The sequence below is a fragment of the Lonchura striata genome, chromosome 2, assembly GCF_050655825.1.
Source record: "Lonchura striata isolate lonStrDom1 chromosome 2, ASM5065582v1, whole genome shotgun sequence".
In the NCBI taxonomy this organism is placed as follows: Eukaryota; Metazoa; Chordata; class Aves; order Passeriformes; family Estrildidae; genus Lonchura; species Lonchura striata.
In genome coordinates, this window is record NC_140704.1 from 132393927 (window position 1) to 132410936 (window position 17010).

The following is a 17010-nucleotide window of genomic DNA, read 5'->3' on the forward strand; positions in this document are numbered from 1 at the left end:
CTCTGGGAAAAAGCACTGCCCGCACAGAATACTCAAAATAAATGGCAAGCTGCTCAGAAAGCCAAAGGGACACGCTTTAAGAACAGTTTTCCTCAATATCTTCAGCCACGTGATGCAAAGGAGAGCCTGTGACACTCTGTGTTGTGTGTACACATCAGTATGTACTATTCTGTGCCCACAGTACCAATGGAATATTAAGTAATTATCCCTAAAATTCAGCCATATTAATTTCATTCTCAAAAGAGCAAAGACAGCCCTAGCTGCACCTTTTTCAGTGCCTCCTATTGTGACCTCTCACCCCAATGAGACATGTTACATGCTCCCCCCTTGCCCTCAACTACACCTCCCCCTCCACCTTCCCCTGCTTTGGTGATAGCTTTCTATGTGAAACACTAAATTCCAAAGTGGAATTGCAGACGCAACACAATAGTGTCATGCCTACAACTCACAGTATATCTAATCATAAAACCTGGACTGTGCACACACAACTACAGCCGTGTGATGATAGCATGAACTAGAACATACCCCAACAAAATTTAACCCCACTTCTCTTTTGCACCAAAACACAGAGAACCAAACAAAACCTGGTATTTCCCTCACACCCATAATCAGTCAGAGATCAAGTGGCAAGCAGGGAAGAAGTAAAGGATCACACAGATCTTTATAAACATCCTTTTGGCACCACATACGTGCTAAGAAAGCTAAATCCCAAGGGAAGATACAATTCAAAAGCACAGAGAGATAGTGACTGCACTGGCATCTCCTGTGAAAACATATTTCTTTATGGTCTTCTTGGAATAGAAGATGTAAAACACATCAGTACTCTTCTGGCAAGCTCTAAACTGCTTGGATATGAAAAAATGAAGAGCTGCTGAACTGCAACAACTATCCATGGCAAACTCTGAAATTATGAAAGGAAAATTTAAAAATGGGGAAATAGGTGTACCTGGATGAAATACTAAACAGTTAACAAGAATAACGGTCCCCAAATGAGTTCCTAGCCATTATCTTTTCCATAATTATTGCAAGTAGCTTCAGTAATTGCGCATACAAATGACCCATTAGAAACTTAACAGGTCATTTCCAAAGGTGATTATGAGCCCTGACTTACAAAGCTACTTGGGTTTTCTGAGAACTCTGTTCAGTGCCAACAATCTGCACGAAATTAAGATAAAATGTGCTTCCAAAACATCAAGTGGAAATAAACTTTCAGAAACTAAAAGAAGGTATGAGGTGTGAAAACTAATGAATCAAATGCTGTCATCTTCATAAATGAAATGTTAAACATTTGCTTTTGTCAGTGCTCTGGTGTCAAGAGAATGGAAAGGAGGCAGGAATCATACATTAGAGCACTTACAATGTCCCATACTACAATAAATAATGATGAGTGTAACAGTGAAAAGTCTAATGCTAGGCAGGAGAGATAAAAATCATAGTAGGATATCAGAGTGGACATCTGCTGTAGAACACAGTATGGAGAGTAGAAATGTGTTGGTAGATAAAGATGAACCCAAATTAATTTCTTAAAACAACAACAGGATGCTCTTCACCTCACTGATCCCTCTTGGCCCTGTTTCTTAATGGGTAGCTGTGCTATTGCAACAAATGAACAAGCAATAGGTCTGGTTTAGAAAATATTAGAAAACTATTCAGAAACACCATTTAAGGAGAGTAATAAAGACCAGGAGTACAGACGTGCAGCTTCCTCAGTTGCTGAGGTTGTTAAAGAAACAGCAGGAGACACAAAAACAGATCCTGGCACTCCCACTGTGAATGGCTAGGGCAGGTTGTAAAGAAATTAACTGAGCAAAACCAGAATAGATTCACTTAAATGTGCAGGAGAAAAAAGATAAGAGGAAGCCTCCCAAGCTATATTAACCATAAGAAAAAAAAAAGACACAATCAGTTTTCATTCATATCAAATAAATAAGAAAACAAAACTAAAAAAAACTATGATCTCAACAGAAACTGAACAAAGATATTGACAACTAACAAATATTGACCTAGATTATGTTGAAATCTGTCTCAACAAGTGAGGAAGAAATGGGCAAGGAGTGTACTTGGACAAAAAAACTTGGACCAAAAAAACGACCTTGATTCTGAAGTAATGTATGTGATTTTTTTACAGGAATTATTGCAATAGAAAATGGGACTCTGATACTGCCTATTCTCTCACTTTCTCTCCTAATACAAAAAGAGAGAGGAGGTAAAAAAACCACACTGAGATACTATTACATTGCTCAGCCAGGCTGGTCTCTCAGGAGTCTCTCGACAGACACTTCCTTTTCTCCAGAAATCTCAAACCCTTGCAAGAATGGGTACAAGAATCTGTATGGCCTCATTGCTTCTGCATGGAATCAGCAAGCTTCTGGCTATTGCTTATCACTAATATTTGAAACAATCTGTCTTTGTCTTTCCTTTTTTTAAACCATCTCAAATGTAGGCTTTAAACACATGCTCTACATCATGTTATGTCATACTGGAACAAACAGCTCCTCGAAAGGCTGAATTTCTATTTGTGATTATTTATCTAAAAGCTGTGTTTTCTTTTAAACTGTATATATTTTGTTGGACTGCATCTACTGACAGCTAAATTCCCAAGCCTTCAACCTGCCATCTCAAAGAAGCAGATTCAAAAGAGTCCAAGTAGAGTTTACTGTCAGTCTGTAATGAGAGTAAAATTATAAATCTCTGTACCAAAAGCCAGCTGCTTCATTCTTAACTCTGATCCCCCCTTTTCTTTTGCATTCTAGCTAGCATACAGCTGCAATAAATGTGGCTCTTCTCACAAGCCATGCAGATGTTAACAGTTCTGTAGGACATCAAGAAACATTTCAAGAATCTTGTAAGTGCTGACTAAACTTGCTTGAATAACCCACACTATCTCCTCCACATTCCTATTCAGTAACATTAGTCTTCCTGAATATATTAAGGGAAAAAAAAAATTACCATTTCAGCTAAGGCTTTAATGTCTAGGTCTAAATGCACTATCAGTAAACAAGGAATGTTCTTAACCCATCAGACAACAGATATTCAGATAGTAAAGCAAAGGGAGTCAATTTATTCTTTGCCATGATGAGTAATGCATTTTTTTGTTCCTTATCTATGCAGGAGTAGTAAAATGAATGCCTGAAAATATATATTTATAAAAGTCATGGCTGTATGTATTTGAAAGAATAGATCAGAACTAAAGCAAGAGCTTTCCTTTTCTAGTAGTCAAATGGATTAATACTAAATTAGACCGAAGGAGTTCAAAGTGCTACCTAGTACATTTTTATTAAAGTTATATTAGCATGACAGTCATATGCATTAAAGATTAAGCTAAAGCCTCAAACCACAGTCAGAAGCAGCAAGAGTCCAGCTGTGCAGGTAGAGGACTAGATACAAAATGCATTAATCAAGTGGGTTTATACTAGAGATGCCATTTTAATATTCTTTCCCTCTTCAAGTAGTGTGCTGGGGTAGAGCTAATTTTCTTCTTAGCAGCTAATGTAGGGCTGTGTTTTGGATTTGTGCTGGAAACAGTGTTGGTAACACAGGAATGTTTTAGCTATAGCTGAGTGGGGCTTACACAGAGTCAGGGCTCTCCTGTTTCTCACCCCTCCCAGCAGCACACAGGCTAGGGTGCACAAGGATTTGGGAGGGGGACACACCTGGGACAGCTGACCCCAACTGACCCAAGAGACATCCCACACCATGTGATGTCATGCTTAGCAATAAAACGGGGAGGAAGGTTGGCTGGCAGGCTGCTGCCTGGGGACTGGCTGGGTATCAGTCAGTTGATGGTGAGCAATTTTATCAGTTGACCTTTTTGGGTTCTTTATTTGCTATTTTACCTTTTATTATATGTATCACTATTATTGTTGCTATTGTTATTATTATTACTATTATTATTGCTATTTTAATTCAATTATTAAACAGTTCTTATCTCAACCCATGACTATTCTCACTTTTACCCTTTCAATTCCTTTCCCCTTGTCCTGCTGGTGGGGAGTAAGCAAGCAGCTCTATGGGACTTGGTTGTTAGTTGAGGTTAAACTACAACAAGCAACAAGTTTAGTCTCCTATTCAGGGTAGGACTTTCAAAACAGGTGAAGCAGTTTAGAAACTCAGTCATCAACAAAGCCAGTAAGACTCCCACTCCATGTATTACTCCAGACACTTGAGAATCCCACATCAAATACCCTACCTTGTGTATAAACTTCACACTTTGAAAACCACTGGAAGGAGGGCTGCAGAGTGATTCACAGCACTGAGCCATAAAGAGATCACAATCTTTGACAAGTTTGGAAACAAAATGTGCAGTCAAGTGTCTATGGTGGAGTTCTGAGATTGCCTCCAGTCAAGTGTCAATCTCAACAGAGTTTCAAAGAGAACAGAGTAGGGAGAAATAAAATGAACATATCAGTACATTTCCTGCAAGGAATCGATAAAAAGACCTCACTCCTACAAAGGCTTACATACCTGCTCAACTTCAGATACTTATCCTATTATGTAGTACACTTGAAGTGAAAATCAACTCTTTGAAGACATGGGGCACAAATAATTTACCATGAAATGTGGAATTCAGGTATTGTTTGTTCTTTGGTTTAGTAATACAGGAAAACTGCATATAAAGCAGAATTGCAATGTGCTATTTTCTAAATGCTTCATGACACTGCTTTTAGAGTAATTTCATCAAAATGTCATAAAAAGACATTTAAGCATTTTGAGATAAGCAAAAAGACAATAGACTGTAACCTTAAAAAGAAGTCAATGTAATATTAACAGAAGCTCTGTAATTAGCTAGTCCGAAAACCTCAACGAGTCTTCAGGCTTATAAATTTGTCTTCAGGCAAATAAATTGGAAGTAGAGAGCAGGAAGAAAAGAACTTAAAAAATGGGAAAAATAAAGAAAGAGGAAAGAAAAGCCACATGAGCCAGAATTCCTCACTGCTGTTATTTCTCCACAAGCGGAAATGCTCCATTCAGTCATGGCTTAGGAGGCATAAACATCATTGAAATTCAAAAGCAGCTCTGAGAAAGAGGACGACTCAATTTGTATGCAAGTGGTGTTTTCTCGCCCTGAATACATTATGAACTTGCAGCATGCTAATATGCCATGCTATCATAAGCACCAGATGGAACAGTAGGCAGTGTATGTCCCATCAAACCTCAGGAAGATGTATTAATGTTCCTGCTCTTTTTTTTTTCCTTCCTCTCCCCTCCCCCTTCCCTACTACAACCCTCAGCTGTGTCCCCAGACTGGCACATTTCGTAGCATCAGTCACCTGCTCCCGAAGCACAGTTCTCCAGGGTTGCCTCATCTTCACCAGGTGGTGCCAAGCATCTTTTCAATCTTTTTTATCGCAGAAGGTAAAGGCCACGAGATGTGTCAGGCTGTGCTTACTGAAGGGTACCGAGTACAAAAGATAACATCATGAGATAAATGATAGATGAGAAAGACTTTGGGTTTAAAGCTAGCACAATAGTTTTAAATTATGTATAAACAGCACAGCACAAATTTTCCCCTCACTACTATTGGGGAATGAAGAATTGGGGAACAGCAAAGGGAAAGGTTTTCCAAGTAATCAAATAAAACAGAGGAAACTGGATTAAAAACCTTTGAACTGAATTCCTTTTTTCACCACACTGGAAACCTTTTCACAGAAGATGTACACAGCTCAACAGCCATTTATAGGGTAGGGGCAGGCTTTAATTTTAAATCAGAGTAAGAAGATGGCACACAGGCATATCAGCTTATAGGATTTTGATTTTTTTAAAATATATATTATTCTAATTATATTTCTTGGCTTTTGTGACTAACAAATTGCTTAAAGCTGTATGTATTATTCTAAAGACATGGAGAATTTTAATACTGCTTCACATCACTTATTATTCCTTCTCAAGCAGGTTTTATATTACTAAAGAGAAATGTGATCTAGTATTTTGTATGAAAGTATGTGCGTAGGCATACAAAATGAAAGCACATATTTTCTGGTATCACCTGAACTTCTCTTATCTATTCATAGAAATAAACTTCCTATTGAAATATATGGTTTGCAAGAAAATTTTTTTCATTTTCTTTTCCTGTTACTGTGCTCTTTAGAATACAAAATAAGATCCTCAAGACTGAAAATTAAGAACCTGTGAATTCAAAGCACAAGTAAGAAAGACCAGAGATGGCTGAAGAAAAGCAAATCAGCTTTAAGCATTTGAAATTTGAATGTTCAACTATTTTTAAACAGTTTTGTTTTTTCAGAGAGAAATCACATCAGTAAACATTTTGCCATTTTCTGCTATTTTATAAACCACCTGCTGATTTGCAACAGCTCCCACTATACATGTAAATTTATTATTTTCATAACAACATTAGCCTTCTCATAAATATAGCCTAATTCTCAAGATGCTGAGTATTCACAACTCACACAAACTTTTCTGGGGATTAACATTGCTCAAAACCTTGTAAGAGTTACATCCAGAAGTTATCTGTTGCATATATTAGAAGTATTTTTCCAACTATTAAAGGTCTGGTTGACAAGGATTTCCAACCACATATCCAATCCTAGCTAAAACATAAAAAATAATTACCTTTTTCATTCAAACAAAGCATGTTATGACTGTTATTCAGAAATAACAGGTATTATTCGAGCATCTATTAAATCTAGAAAGGCTTTAATGTGAAGCTATCTTAAGGATTGGATCAGAAATCAGATACATTTTTTTCTTCTTTTTTTTCCTACTGAATATTGGGGGACTTGTTTTTTTTTTTTTTAATATATAGCCTTTAAGGGTAATTTGCTATACTGTGATTTGCAATGTGCAAATAAGTCTATTTAAGTCCATTATCCCGTGTTATAAAGTAATTTCTGACACCTTAAGAGCACTCAATTTAATTACAATACACTGAAACAGTAGAGCTGACTCCCAGAGGAACCAGTTTGGATCAGAAGATGATGATGTATGCTAGCTGCTGATCAGCTTTCAGCATCAGATCCACCATCAGCTGTTTTCAAGAACAACATCAGAACATCTGCATCATCATAGTATTTTGTGTTGAAAAGCCCTCCAAAACCTAGCAATTGCATGCAACAATGTGCACATACCCACACCTGTAAGCAGACACATTTAAAACCCAGCAGCTTTACTGTAATGACTAAAGGAGACCAAACAAACAAACAAAAAGAGAACACAACAAAAAAAAAACCCAACCAAAACAAAACAAACAATCCCCCACACCAAAAAAACCCAAACAAAAACCCCCAAAACAAATTAAAAAACACAAAGAAACCTTTTTGATTCTGATTCAGTAAGCATCAATTTCTGCACCAGAATCCCCATTGGGTAATTCATCAAGGCACCTATTCTGTATCCAGTGTGGCAAGACAGCAAAAACACAGCCTCCAAAAAGAAAAACACTTGTGACAAAGCTATTAAGCATTGTTGGTGATTAAGCAGTGGACACTCATTATTTCAAGACTGTCTTGAACCAATGCCCCAGACAAAACCACGCCATCATATCTGCTGCTGTCAGGATGAAATCAAGGCATGATGGTTTTCTGTATTCCTTCACAGAACTGCAAGTTACTCAGTAGCATCCACAAAGCTCTTCCTGAGAGAATATAGAAGTTAACTAAGGAAAGAGTATATAATTTCTCTTGTGGCTCTACAGAGAGATGCAGGTCGATACCTTAAATTTAGGTAATATTTTTACCTTTGGAGCTTTTACAGACTCAAAAGCAGTTTGAAGCAAAACCTTTAAGACAGCATAAATGAAAGGATTCTGTTTCTGCTGGTATCTGAAGATTAAATACCATTACTTGTCTTGCTCAAAATGAAAGGAATTGGAAATTACTACTCTACCGATTGACATGTCACAGGAAGAAAACTAGCTGCTGAGCTGGCAAGCAACCACGCAAATCAAACCCAAAATGTGGTTCTGTCTATGAAGAGGAGTCTGAAGAGGGCAAAGAAAGGCTGTAACACTGGCTTTCCAGCCAGAAACCTTGCTATACATGCTCTGTAGACTCTGCTTTCATACCAATCTCTCAATCAGTGCTTCAGGCAGATTCATCTCTTGTGCAGCAGATTCACTTAATAGATGTAGAAAACCCAAATACATGTTTGCTTTTACAACCAGAGAATAACGTAAAGAGAGATGCAAGTAAATTAACAAAACAAGATAAGCATTCTTCAAAATACTTGAAAAATTCAACATGAGAAACATATATAGTATTTTCTAAGAAGCCACTATCTCAATTCTCCATTTTCAAGGGGATAATGGAGTGTTCACATTGGCTAATAGGAATTCAGAAAAGAAAGATATACACTCCTTACTGCACAGATCTCCTTTAAAAATTGCAAAGGACTTTGCTTTTATTTCTGAAGATACAATGCAGTCAAATGCTGAGCTCAGTGTAAAAAAATCAACTATTGATTTTAATGAAGTAATTTACATTACTTCTAAGATCGAATATGGATGAGATTGACAGAAGCTCTTTCTCTATTAAGACCCTAAAGTTAGGAGATCCTACAGTGCCATGGGAGGATGAACCCAACCAATATGGACCCCTTGAATTCCAGAAACTTAGTTGTCTTCCTCCTGTCAGTGGAAAAATGAAAACTAAAAACACCAATCCCAAGAGGCAGTAAACTCTGTTGCAAACCAGTTTCCAAGAAGAAAACTGATGACATTTGAAGCTATTAAATGACAGTGCCATCTGACCTTGATGGATATCTAATTACAACCATTCTTTTACAAACTTAACCACAATTGCTTTAATGAGCATCTTTCCACTTTCTTTACTGTGTTACAAGGTCCCTGTGTTTCACTCAGGATTTCCCTTCCAAAACTGACAGAAATCCCAATACTTTCTAAAATAGAATGAGATTGTTGCATATCCCTGGTTTTAAAAAACCATTTTTGTACACTGCAGTGTTAATAGTCTAAAATGCCCAAAAGAGTGTATCTAGTACGGTTCCAGGCCAAAAAAAAAAGTAGGAACAGTAACACTGTCACAGAAAATGACCTCTTCTAAATTCCAGTGAGACAAACTTTCTCCTAAAGAGAATACAAATAAGTGTGTGCAAATCTAGCAGATATAATTACGCAATCAACAATTATGTGGTGAAATGGACTGGAAAAATAAAATTAAAACAATAAATGTTAATTTGTATTTGCTAACCATAGAAGATGTGGCTGGTGCTCTGCAAGGCGCAAAATTTCTTTAAAAAAAGAAGCTCTTAAAAAATTCAAGGAATGATATGAGAAAGTCACATATAGGAAAGTCTATGTAGATGGCATTCATTTGGATTATAAAATAGCTACAATGAAAATTCAAGGCTTATTTCTTATTGCTCTGGCTTAAAAGGGCCACTAGAATATATTTGGAATGCAGAGTTTGGAAACAAGAATCAATTTATGGCTGCATTTTCCTATGATGCGAGTTGCACACATTTTCCAAACTGCAATCTTGTGGCAGGAAGAGTATTTGAGTCATGTGTGCTTGCATGACTCACAAAATACATATAAAGGAGAGATCTGAAAGAAGGAAGGGGAAGGCCCTGTATCCCTAACTGGGAGATTACTCCTTTAGCAGGATGTGGTTTCAAACAGGAGGACAGTAAGACATTGAACCTAGCATCACTAGAAGAAACAGAAGGGGGAACTACAAGAATCTGCACTGGACATATACAAGAAAGCTCCCAAGGCTTGGAGAAGAGGATTATAAGCATATACAGAAAATTCCAGTAATGCATTAGAACTGACAGAGTACCAAGTAAAATTTTAGATATGCTTTCCAAATGACTTATTTAAGACAGAATAGTGCCTTAAACCCCAGAAAAGATGTACTGATAACCTAGAAAGGTCAATGGACTTTGAAAGGTAAAAGATGTTCCTGCTTCTTGTATCATTTCAAACTTCACTGCAGTTAATTAAGCGTATGCGAATGCCACTTACTCAAATCTCAGTGCAATAGAGCAACCCCCATTTTTTAAAAAAGAATGGATATCAGCCTGACCCTACAGCAGATCTGCCCAAATTTGCAGTATGCTTGAAGGTTACCAAAATAAATTTTTCTTCCTTAATCCTCAGCTTCTCCTCCAGGAGGTGATCAATACCAATCCCTTTCACTCTTCTATTTCCACATTTCTTTTGGTCTTTGTCAGCTCAGTATTGTCAACACACAAAAATTACAGCAGAGCTTGTTACACTCTGCTTCTAAAGGGATGTCCATAAGGAATGAGAACCATATGAGCACTACTTTTAATAACTGTGTCCTCTGCTGATAGTATTTCCTCTTGAACTTCAGAAAGATTTTCTGTCACCTTTGACTTACACTTTGTGCCTGTTTAAAAGTACAGTTGTGTTTCAGGCATAACTCCAGAGTATTTATCCACACTAATACCTAAATATCTGGCTGGAAATTTTTAATAAATTCAGATGCAGGGGTCCTACCAGGTAATTTTTCCTCATGAAAATTTCACAAGATTACCAAATCAAAAGAGCAAGAAGAAGCAGAAATAAATTTACAATCATTACGCAACATCATGAAAAAGCTCAAGTAAGGCTCTAGCTTCATGCCATAAGAATTTGAGAAGGAGACTTTTAAAATTTGGATGTGTTCAGCATCTCTTCTTTAAACCAGCTGCAAGAACATTACTAACAGGTGGCATGCTGCAGCACATGGACAAAACTAAGAGGTCTGTGAACCTTCAGTTGAAGTGTCTCCTCTCAAATCCCAAGGTCTCCAGCAACTTGTTGTCTCAAGCTGTTCTGCAGTTAAAGCTCACAATGAGGCTCTTTCTCCACACTCTGCCTACAACTTGCAGTAAAGAAGAAATCAAAACTAGTAGTGAAGAAATAAAAATAAAACAATTAAAAAACTAGCTCAGACAAATGAATTCAACTCTGGTATATGGAAGCACAGGTCCATGAGCTGCCAGAGGAAGGAGGTGCTGCCCTTTCTACCAGCATTGAGCTTGATAATTCTGCTCTTTACTAGCACACAAAGTCCATTCACAAAGCTACGGATCAAACAATAGTTTCAGAGCATATTCAATGAATCCCTTTAGGTGTTTGAAGCCAAACACTGCTGAAATTTCCCCTGAAACACAACACAGAAGCCAGTACCAGGGGCTGCTCTGCTCTCCTCTACAGAGCATGTGTCTGAAGCACCTCAGACTGGGTGTCCAGAACAGTTAACAAATCCAGCAGAACAAAGAATCATTATGCAAGCTGAAGTGACCTTAGGAGATTGAGACAGTGTATGCCCTTTTGTCTTAAAGCATGTGAAGTCTAGATAAAGTTGCCATGAGTTTGTCCAATACAGGATCTTCAATAAGGAAAATATCACTACCTCTCTGAAAAAAACAGTTTTAATGTCAGACCATCATTATGGTGAAGTTTTTTCCTGGTACCTACTTGGGTTTTATCACAGTCTATTACTTGTGCCTTTTACCTCTCATCTTTACTATGCACCTTGAGAAAAATTTGGCTTCATCCATTTTCTCTACAGCCTCCCATTAGGCAGTTGTAGGGTCATGACAAAAAGATTATATAAATTTAATTATATTTAATTAGCAACTGCCTACAGCTCACAAACAGGAAAATTCCTGCCTTTCAAGGGCCTCAATAACTTGGAGACATGGAATCCACAGCATTACTCTCCCCTCCAGAAAAGCTCTCCATATCCTCATCTTCAGAAGACTGGCAAGTAGAAATGGGTTTGAAATTTTTTTGCAAGATTTTGGAGTGGAAGTCTCACTCTGGAAGTGAAACACACAAGTTCAAATCCTCCTTCTGCTTGCTCGCGCTCAGGTCTGGAACATATTCCTTTAGCAGTGGGGAAAGCTACTGCCCATTAGCAGTTTATGGGACTAATCTCCAACACTCTTGTCCTACCCTAGAATAAGAAACATATTAAGAGGGAACATGGATCAAGATCAACAGCAGCAAGGGGAAAGCAGCTCCTGCACTGGTCCTGCTCTTCATCTGGTGACTCTCATGTACATGAGGCAGAAAGAACAAATGTACATCACAAAAATGCAACTCAGTGCAGAGACGGCTGAGCTGCTGGAGAGCTGAGCCAGTGAATATCGACAGAATGGTACAATGTGGCAAGGACTTTACCAGCTTCACAGAGGAACTGCGTGAACATGGAGTTAGCATAGCAGGATATTGAAAGAAATAAGCCTTGCCAAGTGGGCCAATATGGCTAGACTGTCTGTGTGTAAGTGAAAATCCAAGCACTGCTGTGCCCTGTGTTTTTTCCCAATTTAATCTCTACTTGCCTTAGCATGCTGGCTCTATGCTCCATTTTACACCACACACATTTCTGGGAACAAAAAGTAAGCCTACACTTGTAAAGAGACCAACATTTCTAAATATGCACTGGGCTTCCTCTGAGATTACCTACCAGATAACTGTGTGAACAACTCAAGACACAGAAATGCTTCAACTCCAAAAAGATATTGGTGTGATCTCAGCATTGAGCTGCTTAACCCTATCAATACTGAGGGAGACCTTGTCATGCACAGATGCAGCTTGACATGATCAAGAAACTTGAAAGCTGCAACAGTCATGCACCCAGGGACGAGGCGAGCTAGAGGCATAGCACTTTGGATTTGGAAGGCAGCTACTCCTTCAAGTGCACAAGTAGTTTTGTGACCTGGAATCAAAATACCAAGCTTCAGCTGATTTTTTGTAGTGTTACCCTTGATGTACACACTTGAAAGAAACATGGATGAAGCAAACAAACCAGAAAACTGGTAGAGGCATGTGTGTATGTCCTGAAAAGGACTGAGTACATGTCCTCTACTCCTAAATTTATCAATTTCTCTATATGAACTTTAAACTGGTGTATCACATAATTTCATTTTATGCAAAATTCAAGTCGACTTTTCAAACCATATATACACAGATCACATTGACTTGCTAGCTATGATGATCATGCCTTATATATGTAAGTGTTGAGTCCAAAATCTTCAAGTCAAGATGTGATTGGTGCTAAACACCAAGGGAGTAGCTGTCCTGACAAACTAACTCAGCTGTCCTTCTCTAGCTCCTTCTCTAGCTAAGGGCCTGAGCTATAAAGCTTTCAATCTTCTCAGGAAAAGTGTTTGGGACCCTGATGAAACATATATATATATATATATATATATATATATATATATATATATATATATATATATATATATATGTATGTGTATATTCATATTCATATTCATTCCTGCAGCATGATCTGCATTCCATGATGTGTTAATTACTTGCCATGCATGTGTAGCATGATGCAGTTCACAGCCCCATTGGTTGAAAATAAGAGCAACAAATGTTATGCAGACTTTGGAATTTATTACTACCATAAAAGACGAAGAAACTTTAATACTGTGAAAAGCAAGTCATTCACATGTCACCTCCCAACCTTACCATACGTATCTGAAGAACCCAGTGAACCACGGCCCTCTTAGGGAAAGAGCTTTTCACTCGTAGCTGAATCCTGAAGATTCAAATCATTATGTAGGATGATTGGAATAATGATGCAAAGTCAGACTTAAGTATTTCCAGACACATTTTCCCTATTTGGCAGGAAACTTGTTTGGTAATACACTGAGTCCTAATACAACAGCACAGCAACTGCAACTTAGAACAGAACAAGTCAGTTAATGGACTGTTAGGCCACTTTTGCTGTGTAACACCATTAAGAGCATCTATTTAAAAAACAGGTGGATAATCCAAATGTTCAGTTACTAGGACACTAACAGTTATGTCCATGGCAATTTTGTTTCTGTTCTTTAAACAAATCATCACTTGCAAGCACTAATGTTAAAACCAGAAAGCCACTCTAGTACACAGTGGCTATAAATGCCAAATCAATTTTCAGCAGATAATAAAGTCCATGTTTTACAATCAGCAATACACTGTTTTACTACCCAAAATGTAAGCTAATAATATATAGCTCTGCTAAATGGAAAATGCAGATATGCTGTTAAGAAATGGGCTGGCTGTGAGATGATGGATCATTTCTGCCGGGACCTTCTTAAAGCTATGTGCAAATGTTTTCAAAATATCACATGATGTGGCCATGTGTTAAAAATTACAGCCAGTTAAGTTCTCTGCTAAGAAAAATATGTGGGCAATTTATGAAATGCACTCCAGGATGGAGATATCTTAAGTAAAACCAGATTTTGAAAACAAACCCATTTTTTTGAAACATGAACTTAAAAAAAAATAGTTGCAGCCACATCTGGAGAGCAGAAGTAAAGAAAGGGTGGTCTGACCTAATACCAGGCCATCTTCTGAAAGAGCAGCATTATTTCTGGGCTACAATGACTGTGATCACTGATTGTCCTTTTAAGGAAACCATGCTGAATACTGCCATGGGCAATAATAAAGCATTTTGTAGGCCAACATCTGTTCTTTGAAAGTACTATAAAATGACTGATAGATTTGTAATGTTTCATAAATAAAGTCCGGAATAAACAATACAAAAAAAAAAGCAAAAAAAAAAGAAAAAAGAAACCAACCACCACATTCACAGTAATCAGAGAAACTGGTGTACGGTATTAGATTTGAACACTGTTCCCCCAGGAACAATTACTTAGAGATAAACGCTTCCTAGAGTTCGCTACACAGAATGACAAAATGGTTAACTTGGTTACGGCAAGCTGCATGTTAACGGGATTATCTTTCTAGAGACTTTTCTCAGAGTTGCAGCAGTGCCTTCACAGTCGTCTGAATGGCTTTTACAGCGCTTCATGAGGCAGCCCCACTGCTGTTGCTTGCCCCAACAGGAGAGCGAAGAGGTGAGTGCCCAGTCGCAATTATAACTGTACGAGCCATTTGTCTTTGAAGGACAAATTTAGTTTGTGTAATTGTTATCGCCACACATAAACCAGAACCCGTCTTTATTACTTCCTGTTCTTTCCCCAAAAGAAGGACTTCAGATGTCAGAATCTCTAAAGGGATGGTTCTTAAATCAAGACTTCACACATACACAAAAGGCACTGACATAATATCAGATTACATAAAAATACACATCCTTTTAATCTCCTGTACATAATGTGCTTACTTTTAAAATACAAAATCTGCCCCAGATGGCTAATAATGCCCATTTGAAAAAACACAACACCACAATATTAAAGGGCTAAAATATGCTGTGAACAGATTGAGAGGCAGTTCATCCTAGAGGAGAGTAAAAAAGTGCAGATGGGTGTCAAAAATAGCCAAGTGTCAGATCTGTTCAAGTATCTCCATTCTGGCACATGCTCCCAGTCACAGCTGTCAGTGTATTCTCTGTATCCAAGTGCAAGGTTTTCTAACACTCAGAGCTGACATTAAAACACGCTTCTTGCTTGCTACTGCTTTAAGAGAATGCCGCAAATAAAAGATTTATTTAATGGTAAAGCTTAACGAGTATTGATAAGGGTATACATACTTGAGTGTGGCACATGCCATTTTGATTAAAGATGCATGAAATTTTAGCCAGCAGGTAGATTAAGTCATTTAAATGCCAAAGGCTTAATACATTTTCAAAAATGTCCACTCTAGGCATTCCAACAGTTTGCCACACCGAATAATGTACACGAGGATCAAAACTGGTAAGATTGTGTCATTTTAGTACACCTTAATACCTTGATAAAACACAGAAAAAGTAAACCACAGGAGATGAGTTTCATACAAACATAAGGGAAACATCAGTGGATAAAAATTACGCACAATGCACAGTTTTCCTAATTAATGGATTACCACGGTATTTCTAATGAAGACCACATTCCCAGGAATGCAATGCATGCAAATCAAATTTGATGTATAAAGGGTTAAATTGACCTTTCATAGTCCTCAGTTGTTATCTATGCAAATTAATTTGCCCATATTTCAACCATATAAATCCTCTTAACCTTGTGCTTTGAGCAAACAGAGCCCACTTTCTCGTTACAATCACAGGATCAGCAAACATAACAGCAGTAGGGTATGACCGTATACAAAAATCCTAAAAGGAAAACATTCTTCCAACAACTGGCAATACCTACATGCAACTGTGGCTGCAGTAAACTGGCAGATACTGTTTCAAAACACCATCTGTGAGGTGTACAGACTCTCTGTGATCAAGCGTAGCTTCTTCTGCCTGTCCTACCCAAATAATCCACAAGAACCAGCCAGCTGTAGGATCTCTAGCCCCATCTTTTTTTTATCCAGAACACAAGCTGTTATAATCAGGCACATGGCTTTCTCCAGACCTTACCAAAGGGGAAAAAAAAACACAAACAAAATACACCAAATTAAATCTACTCAGACATGGTCAAGCATCTTATAAAACCCCTCAGACAAATCACCTTGCAGAGAAGCATTTTTATACACAATAACACTTATCAATAGACAAGTGATCATAAGATCCAAGGGTAATATTTTCCTGAGGAAACCAACCTATTATAACTCCCAGCTTCACAGCAATTCCTCTAATTCAGCAGATTTTTTTTATTGTTTTATTTTGAATCAACATATTTTGGTGATTTGCCTGGTGACAGTGAAGGACTACGATTTAGGACAAGGCTGGAATAATCTGTTTTATAAATCTCCCTCACTTCTCCAACATAAACAGCTTTTCACAGAGATAATTTCAGCTGATGGGTAAATGCTGTGAATGATCTCCTACGATCAAATGTTTGCAGATTCAAGGTACAGATGACAGTCATGAAAGCCTGCCCGAAGCTGTATTTCTCTTTGCTAAAAATGATCCCCCGTGCAGAGAGACCTGTACCCACAAAGCTGGTGACTTTCTGCTATTTCTATCCCTTTTCATTGAAACATCCAGTCCTGCTGTAAGTATCATCTCTAGCAGTTCACTTGCACAAATTCCCCTCCCCCAAACACATACACAACAGAATTAGCATCCGCGATCGCTCCGTACCCGTATCAGCTTGCAAATCACCCTCTATATTAAAAGAGAAAAGAAAAAAGAGGGAAAATATACTATCAAAAAAACGATTAGCGTTTCCTCATTTAGAACCGAAAGAGCTGCAAAAATTTTG

At 37.8% G+C, this 17010-nt stretch overlaps 1 protein-coding gene across 7 annotated transcripts in view; it reads right to left on the bottom strand.

Annotated features, from left to right (window-relative positions):
* RUNX1T1 (RUNX1 partner transcriptional co-repressor 1) overlaps positions 1-17010 on the bottom strand; it is a 114856-nt gene that overhangs the window by 62276 nt on the left and 35570 nt on the right. Inside the window, exon 1 of one of the 7 annotated variants that reach the window (XM_021543199.4) lies at positions 16012-17007. The exons of the other annotated variants lie outside the window; for them this stretch is intronic. The gene's annotated coding sequence lies outside the window, so the exon portion shown is untranslated. Of the gene's footprint in view, positions 1-16011; positions 17008-17010 lie in introns of those variants that run through there. 7 annotated transcript variants of the gene reach the window in all.